This window comes from Leopardus geoffroyi, chromosome D4 (assembly GCF_018350155.1).
Source record: "Leopardus geoffroyi isolate Oge1 chromosome D4, O.geoffroyi_Oge1_pat1.0, whole genome shotgun sequence".
Taxonomy (NCBI): Eukaryota; Metazoa; Chordata; class Mammalia; order Carnivora; family Felidae; genus Leopardus; species Leopardus geoffroyi.
Genome location: NC_059342.1, coordinates 69346864 through 69356743, shown reverse-complemented (window position 1 = coordinate 69356743; position 9880 = coordinate 69346864). Strand labels below are relative to the sequence as shown.

The window sequence follows — 9880 nt, the reverse complement described above, 5'->3', positions numbered from 1 at the left end:
CTCTAGGCATCAAACTCACAGAAACCTGGGGAGTTACTGGGGGAGAAAGCGTGGTGGGTATGGGATGAATACTTTAGCTAGGGCTGATGAGCTCTCGTTATAAGAGCCAGAACTGAGTAAAACAGGGACAGTGCATCCTTAATTAACACCATAAGAAAGAGGGAAAAAAAGAAAGAAAGCACATACCAAAAAATTAAAAAGAAAGAGGCATACGAAACTTTCCAGAACTTTTTGTGGTTCTCTTCTCTATGTATTTTCATGAGATCGTCTGCTTGGAAATGTATTGTTTGAAAAACTAGATGGAATTAGTTTTAAAATGCCCCAGATCAAACTGATTGCAATGGGTTAGAATATTATAAGCCGGATGTTATGAAACATCTTTTGTGACATGGTTGGGGGGGCGGGGAAGAGAACGGGATTAGATTCAAGTGAGACCACACTCCATAGTCAACTGGCTGTGTGACTCTGGCTAAATCTCTAATTCTCTAGATAGCAGTTTCTTCACATGAAGTATTTAGATTACAAAGCCCAATTTGGGAGACTGTTGTGTGAATTTCACGAGCTAATGTGTTTGTGAAATTGTGTTATTAATTTTAAAGTATAATGGTGCCATTCATAATTTTTCTGGAGGATTATAAACAATTCAAACAAAGTTTTCATATTTGTCCATAGGAGGTAAAGACTCATCACCCCCTTCTCTCTTAACCTCCCTCAATTTTCCTATAGAGTCAATGAGCGTGTGTGTTTATTATATGTTATACATTTTAATATATAATTAGTATTACATATACTATATATATAATATTAGTATATATTATTATATGTTTAGTATATATGTATATCTCTGTATAAAGAGTATATATAGAGAGATGTATAAACTTTCTATACATCTATGTTTATATCTCTATGTAGAGAACATCCCTTCTTTAGCATTTCTGCTGTCACTTATAATGCCTTTCTTAGATGGTTGCAATAGCCACATTGCTATTTGTCTTTGTCCTCTTTCTAATCCGAAACAATCGAAATTTAATGCATATTTGGCCATATCGCCTTACCTTAGGAACCTCTAACCCAGCACAAAGTGCGAAGTCCTTAATTCAGTCCACTGGTTCTCAACTAGGAGATTTTGCCCCTTGAGGGACATTTGACAATGTCTAGAGATGATTTTGGTCATCAGAGTGGGGAAGGGGATGTGTACATGCTGCTGGCATCTGGAGGGTGGAGGTTAGGGATACTATTAAATATCCTACAATGCATGGACAGCCCCACAACAAACAACCATCCTGCCCCAAAATGGTGGTAGTGGCGAGGTTGAGAAACCCAAATTCAGCTCATGGGATCTCCCTGAGATCTCTTCTACTTACATCAAGCTCCAGCTTCATCACTACCTTCATATCCTGGCCTCTAGCTGAGGTGAATTACTCCCATATCTCCAAGTCATTCCAATAGTTTCCAAAGTGCGTGGCATCTCTGGGCCCTTGTACTGGCTGGACTTACTGCTTTGAACCTGCTTCCTTTGCCTTCTTCAGCTGGTGATCTCTGCCTAGTCATTCTTTTGTGTCTCCCCCAAATCTCTGCCCTTTAGGAAGACTTCCACACACCCTCGGCCCTTGCTTGTACATCCACAGCAACCCTGCCTCCCTCTTTCACTTAACTTATCACACTGTAATGAGACAGATATTATTCTTCCGTGACATCTATTTGGATCTGACTCTCCCGCCCATCAGTGAATTTAACAAAACTGGATTAAGCAGGGACCATTCCTTCTTCATCTTTGTAGCCTCAGAGCCAGGCGTTAGGTGGGCACATTAATTTCGGTAAATATATGCTGATTAACACAGAGAACAAACCCAAGTCAGTGACCATCTTATAGCTGAGGCTATAGAGTTGTTTTGTAGTGTTATGAGGTGAGCCACTTGAGCAAAGATTGTGTTCTGGTCAGTCCTGTGGCTACTCTGCACCCAGATTGTTAAGGAGACTCCCACATCACTAATGGTACTTAAAACTCACTGATTGTACTGTGTGCCAGGAGCTTGCAAGGATTCTACACTAAATTCGAATTCTACTGTATCTTTACTATTACATATCCTCTCGTTATTCCCATTTTACAGATGTAGAAAGTGAGGCTCGTAGTCACACGAGTGATAGAGCCAAAGTTGAATCCAGGCATTCAGACCCTAGAGAATGTCAACTGCTGTGCAGTATCAGTTCACTGTCAAGTCCACTGTACTGATTTGTGGTCCTCTGGGAACATAGTCTCAGTGGGTCTGCATTTTCAAGATGAAGAAATAGAATTTGTAGGAGACTGTCACCAGTGACACATCCATATAATGACCAGGCCAGAAATGGGTTTGAAGTCTTTCTATACAAGTGTAATCTCAAGGATCCTGTGATCGTCTCAACTCAGCCTATATTTCTCAAAATTTGCCCATCTGCTGGGTCAAAGAAGCCTGCATTTGCAGGTCTTATATGAGAGCAGATCTTAGGAGTCTTAGGATCCACCTTGGGGACCTGCTACAAATAGATCTTTGGTAATTATTTAAGCCCCTAGAAATCGTTAGCAGATCTGGGACAGCTTTGATTCCTGTCTGGGACAAGTTCTACATCCTGGGAGGTCTTTGTGCTGAGTCCCATTTGCCAAAGATCTCTAAAAGCTTCCAGGCTGCTTAACTCTTCCCAAACTTTTTGGTTTAAAAATGCATTCCTAATCAGTGGGTCTGGGTGCATTCTTTGTGCCTAGAGAATGCCTTTCTCTTCAACTTTGGAGCAGGCCAGCACACAGCACCGACCAAAATATGTGACACTCCATTTCCAGACTGAGTGGGCTGAGAGCACAATGTAGGTGGAAGGGGTTCCCACACAACTCTGAGAAGGCTTTGCTTTTCCAGGGTGGTGCAGTGGTCTTGGACTGCAGTCGGCCCCATTTGCTGGCATCCTTTGGGAAATCTCACAGAAAGCTTATTGCTGAAATTCTCACTGTTGCTTTCTTTCCTCTAAGGGCTATCTTTTCCAGGGCCCGTAGCCTCCTTCAAAGGTCCTTCAAATTGTCACTCCTTCAAATTGTCCTCCTTCAAATTGTCACTCATCATTCCTGACTTGCTGTCGTTCTTTTCATGTATTTGTTCTACAAATGCTCCCTGAGTGCCCCTTAGATGCCAGACACCCTGGTAGATACTTGGAGGCACAGGAATGCAAATGTAGTCTCACTCTCCAAGTACTCACCTTCTTTGAGAAAAGACATAAGAAAGCCAATTAATGGCTAATCAGTAATCAGGCCTGTAATGGAAGCTTACAGATTCAGGGATGCAGACAGGATGGGTCCTGAATAGCCCTGGCAATCAGAGATAATTTTCCAAGTGATGGCTAAACTGATTCATGAAGAATAGAAAAGATGAGCTTTGAAGGAAATGGGAGACAAGAATTGGAGGAAATAGAAATAGGATATGCAAAGTTCCTGAGGCAAGAAGGAGTATAGCACATTTGGGAAGTGTAGGTAGTTCAATCTGGTTGGAAGGTAGAGGAGGGCTGGTTGGGGCAGGTGGAGGTGCAGATTGGAGAGAGCGGAAGGTAGGTTGCTATAAATTGTATCCTGTGGGATTTTGTAGGCCATGCTAGGGATTTTGGACTTTGTCTTGAGGAAAAATGAAGCGGACTTTAATCAAGAGCATAACATGGTCAGGTTTGCCTTTTTAAAAGTCCAGTTAGGAAAGAATTCAGCAGAAAGGCCTGGAGGCTTTGTGACTGAGTTTTTATCAGAACAGACCTGCCCCTCTCATCTGAGCCAGCTACAGGGAACATGGGCAGGTTGATGACAGAGAGTTGAGGTCTCTGGGCAGCTGGGCAGACTCAGCAGGCCCAGAAGCAAGGAGTGGATAGTATTAAGCCTGGGGTGCAGGAAGAAAGCAAGACCCCGGAAGAGAGAGATGGAAGGAGCTGAGAAGAATCCGCTAGCAGATTCCATTCCCTGGACATAGATGGGGTTCCAGGCAAGTTCGTACAGCCAGGACTGAAGTTTAGAGATTCACGACCAAGTTGAAGCCTAAGGTTCCAGATGGGTTACTCAAAGGAGGAGTCAAGCAATTACGTAGTGCCGGGCACTGACAAATATCTGCCTTATCATCAGTGCCATGAAATACGTGCCATTATCACATCTGCCAGCCGAGGTGAGGGAGGCTCAGAGAAGTAACCTACCCAAGATTTCACAGTGCAAGTACAGAGTCAGGATCTTAACCCACTATTCTCTAGCTTTAAATTCATTTTTTACCAAGTGTTAGATTTGGCACTTAACCCCAAATATATAACAATCCATTATGTTTTGATGCCTCTTTCATTTTTCTTCTTTAAAAGAAAAATGGGTCTACATAAGCTATTTGTCAGCATGAAAACTTCATGCCACAATACTTTGCATCTAGGACTCTGTGATTCCAGGTCTCTAACCAAAAACATCATCTCACACCAGCAAGTACTGCCTGCATGATCACGCTCAAGTCTCCCCTGCTTTTTCATATCAATATTCAACCATTGAGGTGATCAGCACAGGTGCCCTCACAGTGACACCCCTCTTTCCTCTGGAGCTCAGTGTCCACTAGGTTAAGAGAAGCATTGGCACTCACAGGATCCTTCAGGTATGGAACACATCATCTCAATCCTGAAGTTCATTTGACCTTAGCTTAATCTCCAAAGGACAACTCCCTGCCAGCTCCCTTGGGTAAATTTAGTTGCCAAAAAGAAACTGCTCCATTTAGCTTAAACATGGAGCCAGTGTGGTGCTGTGTATGGGAAGAGCTGCACCTTTGAGTCCATCAGATCTGTGTCCCCAGCTCTGCCATTTACTAGCTATGTGAACTTGGGAAAGTCCCTTAACTTCACTGAGGCTCATCGTCCTCATCTGTGAATAGAGAGCATAATAATACCTGCTTCCCAGAACTGTTATCAGAATTGCTTGACCAGAGCTTGCCACAATGTCTGGCACACGACAGGACCTGATAAGTAAATAATAAATCAATATGGCCATTATTATTATAAGCACTCCCTCTCCCTCCCTGAAAATCTAGGTGATGCTCCGTCCGAAACAGCTTTTATAGTTTGTGTGAGTGGGGCAGTGGGGGTGTTCATCTCACTCTTCCAGGGGGTGTTGGGATAAAACCTATGCTCAAGTGAGACACTGTAGCTCATAAACAGACTGCGATTTTGTAATTTTTTCACAAGAGAAGCTTATAGTATGTTTACTTCACAAGGTGGTGATAGGGATTAAGAAGTTCAACCCAACAATGAAATGCCTTTGTAAACTGTACTGTGCAAGTTTCTGTTTATCTTATGGTCTTTATTTTTTTAATATTTACTTATTTGTTTTGAGAGAGAGTGTGTGTGTGTTCATGGAAGTGGGGGAGGGGTGGAGAAAGAGGGAGAGCGAGAATCCCAAGCAGGCTCCACACTGTCAGCACAGAGCCTGCCATGAAGCTCATACTCAAGAACTGTGAGATCATGATCTGAGCCAAAATCAAGAGTCAGATGCTTAACTGACTGAGCCACCCAGGTACTCCTATAATTTTTATTTTTTAAATCAAATTTCTTCCAGAATAATTGACATTTCAAGTGGATACTTTGATGAGTTTGACAAATGTATACGCAAGAGTAACCACCAATTCAATATTATGTAGAACATTTCTTTTTTTTTTTTTTTTTCAAAGTTTATTTATTTTTGGGATAGAGAGAGACAGAGCATGAACGGGGGAGGGGCAGAGAGAGAGGGAGACACAGAATCGGAAACAGGCTCCAGGCTCTGAGCCATCAGCCCAGAGCCCGACGCGGGGCTCGAACTCACGGACCGCGAGATCGTGACCTGGCTGAAGTCGGACGCTTAACCGACTGCGCCACCCAGGCGCCCCTTATGTAGAACATTTCTATCACTCCAGAAACTTCTCTCATGGCCCTTTGCATTTCATCCCCGCACCCCCCTCCCCGCCAATAATCTTTGCCTCATGCAAACATTTATCTGATTTCCATCACCATTAATTAGTTTTGCATGATCAAGGAGTTAATATAATTAGAGTCATTTTGGATATACTGTTTTGTGTTTGGTTTCTTTCACTCAGCAGAATGTTGTAGATTCATTCATCTATCTGTAGTTGCGTCTATCCGTAGTTAATTCCTTTTTATTGTTGAATAGTATTCCATTGTTTGAATATACAATAGTTCAGTTATCTGTTCACCAACTGATGAACATTTGTATTATTTCCAGTTTGGAGCTATTACGAATAAAGCCGCTTTAAATATTCACATAAAATCTTTTTGTGAATATACATTTTCATTTCTTTTAGGCAAATGCTATGATTAAAATCATTGAGTAGTATGCTAAGTGTATGATTCACTTTAGAGGAAACCACAGAGTGGTTGCGCCATTTTACCATCCATAACACTGTATGAGTTGCCCCCCAATCCTTGTCAACACTTGGTATTTTTGGTCTTTTAATTCTAGCCATTCTTGTATTTGCATGATGATTAAAGATGTTTACTATATTTTCATGCACTTATGACTAGTTGGATATCTTCTTTTATCAAGTGTCTATTAAATCTTTCGTGCATTTTTTGGTTTATTTTATTTTTTTTCTTATTGAGTTGGTAGAGTTTTTATAGTCTAGTACTTTGTCATACGTCTGCATTGTGAATATTTTTTTCCTGTCAGTGGCTTACATTTTCAATTTCCTAACTATCTTTTGAAGAGCAGACTATTTTACTTTTGATGAAGATAGATTTATCACTTTTTTATTCCTTTGTGGTGTGTACTTGTAGTGTCTTGTTTAAGAAATCTTTGCCTACACAAAGGTTATAAAGATTTTGTCTTACGTTTTCTTCTCAAATTTTTATAATTTTACCTTTTTATGTCTGTGATTTATTTTAAATTAAATTTGTGTATGGCGTGAAACAGGAGCTGAGATTCTGGTGTTGTGTTGTGTGTGTGTGTGTGTGTGTGTGTGTGTGTGTGTGTGTGTGTATGTGCATTTTGGCATGTGGAGGTCCACCTATTTCAGAAGCCTATGTTGAAAAGATTCTCCTTTCCCATTAAATTATGTTGGTGCATTTTTCAAAAATCAGTTGGCCGTATATTTTCGGGTTTACATCTGGACTGTCTAGTCCTTCTTGTTGATTTATATGTGTGTTTTTAGCCAACAGGATGATGTCTTGCTTAATGAAGTTTGTAATAAATCTTTGCATTAGGTGGTGTAATTCGCCCAGTCTTTGTTCCTTTTTAATACTGTCTTTGCATTCTTGCCACTTTGTATTTACATACATTTTTTTGAATCATCTTGTCTTCTAGAAATTTGGTTGAGATTGCATTAAGTCTATGGGTTAATTTGTATAGGATGGACGTATTAACAATATTGAGTTTTCTGATCCATAGACATAGTATACCTATGCATTTATTTAGTTTTTAAGGCCTTTCCCATCTTTCATTAATTTATTTCTAAGAATTTTGTGTTTGTGATGTTATTACAAATACTATTTTTAAATTTCACTGCCTAATGATTTCTTTCTAGTTTTAAGGTTTATAGTAGGAGAACTAGTCTGATACCAGATATTCTATCATAGGCCAGAGGCAAGATTTGTTTTTTAATAATAACCATGAGAAAGTTGAAGTATCTCCTTATGAACTGAGATTTTTCTTCTTTTTAAAATGTTTCCAGGACACTATACAAAATAGACATTTTTTGAGTCTCAGATTCCAAAGTATTAAACAGATGGGAAGCTGTGTGTGTGTGTGTGTGTGTGTGTGTGTGTGTGTGTGTGTGTGTTATTGCTACTTGGATCGCATAAATTTTCTTCTGGAGAAATTTACCACTCTCACTTTTTAAAAAAATTTGGCACTAGTAAACTGAGCTCAGTTTGTGAGCATAGCAGGTACAATGCTATGTTTGGTTCATTCACAGGCCTGGGAAGCATCTCAAGCTTCCTTATGGCCAGTTTAGAGGCCCTGCTAAAATATTAGCTGAATGACGAAGTTGAAATTAGAAAGCACATAAAAGGGTAAATATTGACTTTTTCAACAAAGTTGTTGTGTTTGCATTCAAGGCACTCTTGGAGCTTGAAGAAGCCAGTTTACAAGAAAAATGAATCAGGCTGAAAATAGCCTATTTACATAAATTCTTAGACAGGAGGATTATAAGCTATTAATAATGACATGTTTTTGTATCCTACTTTCTACTTTTTAAAGCCTTTTCAGATTCCACATTGAACAGATGTTCCCATGCACATGTGTTTGTTCTGCTCCCTCTGCCTAGAACACCACTCCTTTCTGTCTCTGCAGTTTGAGTCATTCTTCAGCAATAATCTCAGTTTGTTCCCAACCTCCCATGTCTACCTCCACACTTGGTACAACTGCTCTCACAGAATCCCTCCTGCTGACCTAGTCCACACCCTCTCGATGGCCCTTTTGCATTCAGTTCCATCTGTGCTGTAGTTCTACTCAAAGTAGAGTGTCACTGAAACCTGTCAGGCATTCTCAAACACCCAAAGGGGCATTCGTAGATGTTTTTCTTCTTTTCTCTGAGTGTAATCCTGTCAGCATTTAGGATTTATTTTATGTATCTTCTTTTACCGCATTTAAGGAGTAAGAATTATCCCTAAATAATGGGCAGAGGTGGCAAGATATGCTTGAGATCACATGGTGATTTCTGAAACAAAACTAATTCAGGGGCAGCCCTGGGATTAGGGGTGGAAGGAGCTCAAGGTCAAAGGTCCTGGATCCTGGTCCTGACTTTGTCAACGACCAACTCTGTAGCCAGCCCAATGCTTGCCACACAACAGGTATTCGTTGATGAGTGAATGAACTTGAAGAAATCACTTAACCTCTGTTGGCCTCAGTTTCTACATCTTACTTAGCATAAAGGAATTGGAGTTGATAGTCTCTAATTTCATTTCAGCTGTATAATTTATGAACTTCCATGATCCTTCAGCACCAACATTAATCACTGTAGTAAAGCTTACTTTTAGATTAAGTGGGAAAGGAGATTGGGAAGGACACTTAGGGAGTACCTACTATGTAGTAGATATTTTGACTATGTTTGCAGATGTGTAATAAATCATACTGATCCTATCCTGTCCTTCCTGTAGGTTCTGGTATTCTCATTCATCTTCCTAATTTCTCTAAATCAACTTTCAAAGTGAGCAGGGGTTAAGAACCGCTCTTTAGGGTGAGAGAGAAAGGGAGGGAGCTGGACTATGATGAGAGATGAACACCTCACGCTTTGGTACAATCATTATTTACATGAAGATGCATATTTCTAAGGTTCTTGAAGCCGCTCTAAGTAAATATACCACTTCCTTGAAGTTGATCGATTGATTTCTTCATCACCTCATTTGTACTTTGTATAAAGATAAACTTTAGTATAACTTTTTTCACAAAACTCAAGTAAGTGCAAGGTTTGAACTAATGAGCTCTTACAATATATGCCAGGACTATAATGTATAGACTAAAGGATATTTGATAGGACAGATATTTTCTCAGGCAAGATAGTCTTTGGATATAGGTTGCTCTATGAAATGTGACCCAGCTCCATGACATACGACTCTGCTCCATGCCTGCCAAAAAGAAATCCACCTGGCTGCAAGGTCGCCATTCTTCCTTTCCATTGCTTGTGAGATTGAATACCTTGGCTTGTGCTTCATCCACAGGGAAACTGGTCAGATTTGATCATGTCCCATGACAAAAAGCACAAAGCCTCTTGCACCCTTTGGGTGCTAGCTTTTATAATCAAAATCAAGATCCATGTTGCTTTCTATATCACCCTATGGATGGGTTTTTTAGGGATACCATAAGAAAATACCACAGACCAGGTGGCTTAAACAACAGAAATTAATTTTCTCACAGTTCTGGAGGCTA

General features: G+C 40.2%; 1 long non-coding RNA gene across 2 annotated transcripts in view; it reads right to left on the bottom strand.

Annotated features, from left to right (window-relative positions):
• The window catches only part of LOC123592819, a 39044-nt gene that overhangs the window by 5427 nt on the left and 23737 nt on the right, over positions 1-9880 (bottom strand). For both annotated transcript variants that reach the window (XR_006709952.1, XR_006709951.1), the window contains exon 3: positions 4914-4982. This is a non-coding gene — a long non-coding RNA (uncharacterized LOC123592819). The remainder of the gene's footprint in view (positions 1-4913; positions 4983-9880) is intronic.